Source organism: Myotis brandtii, unplaced genomic scaffold (assembly GCF_000412655.1).
Source record: "Myotis brandtii unplaced genomic scaffold, ASM41265v1 scaffold77, whole genome shotgun sequence".
Taxonomy (NCBI): domain Eukaryota; kingdom Metazoa; phylum Chordata; class Mammalia; order Chiroptera; family Vespertilionidae; genus Myotis; species Myotis brandtii.
This window is the reverse complement of record NW_005371082.1, coordinates 1,555,281-1,555,808: the sequence shown is the minus strand read 5'-3', so window position 1 is coordinate 1,555,808 and position 528 is coordinate 1,555,281.

Below are 528 nucleotides of genomic sequence, written 5' to 3'. Positions count from 1 at the left end.
ACCTTGTCCTGCCAGGCTTGGAGACTGAAACCTCACTTTCTTGCTCAGAATAAAATGGCCCTTTTACAATTCTTGTAAATAGTTAATTTAGAACTTCTTTCTTTCTTTCAACATTTCTCTTTTCCTTCTCATCGCATACACAACCTTTGTAAATTTCACACTTTCAAATTAGCCTTCAAACCTTCTTTCTATGTCCTTCAAAAATGCATAACCATGCCTTAGTCTAAGGCTTAGACCTTCCATTAAGTATTTCTCTTACTTTCAATAAAGTATACATACTAAGAGCGGGTGAATTCATTTAACCCAGCAATGCTCCAAAGTCTTTAAGTTAATAAAGACTTTGGAAAATTATGTATAGGTATATGAGGCTGGAGAAAATGCAGGAGGAGGAGGGAGCAGGCCGATCAGCCTGTTCCAGGCCTCTAGCTGCTTGGATTTTAAAACTGCCGCATTTTTCCTAGAGATAACGATCTCAGTTTCTGATAGTAGCCAGACTGTTGAGTAAACCTGCCCAGTCAAGGAAGTTGT